Here is a 328-nt window from a genome sequence, read left to right on the forward strand (position 1 = left end):
AGATGTGTCTTTTTCTTCACTTATGGCATGTATAAATGAGGAGACAGGTCCACTGTGTGTCCATTATTTAAGGAAATTAAACCTAAAAATTAATATGCTTCCTCTTCTAGGTTTCCTAAACTGATCCAGAATTCTGAGACACATTCCATTATACTTAAGTATCTAATAGACACTTTTCAAAATATTAACTGATCTCTAAGATGTCTTTCAAAAAAAATAATGTGAAGGTTCTAGTTGAGAAATTATGTGAAACCCATCTTCCCTCATACTAGGACAGCTGCCAAAAATTCCTTTTATGGTTGTTGAGTCATTGCTTTGCTTTCAGTAC

Source organism: Bos javanicus, chromosome 3 (genome assembly GCF_032452875.1).
Source record: "Bos javanicus breed banteng chromosome 3, ARS-OSU_banteng_1.0, whole genome shotgun sequence".
Lineage (NCBI taxonomy): Eukaryota > Metazoa > Chordata > Mammalia > Artiodactyla > Bovidae > Bos > Bos javanicus.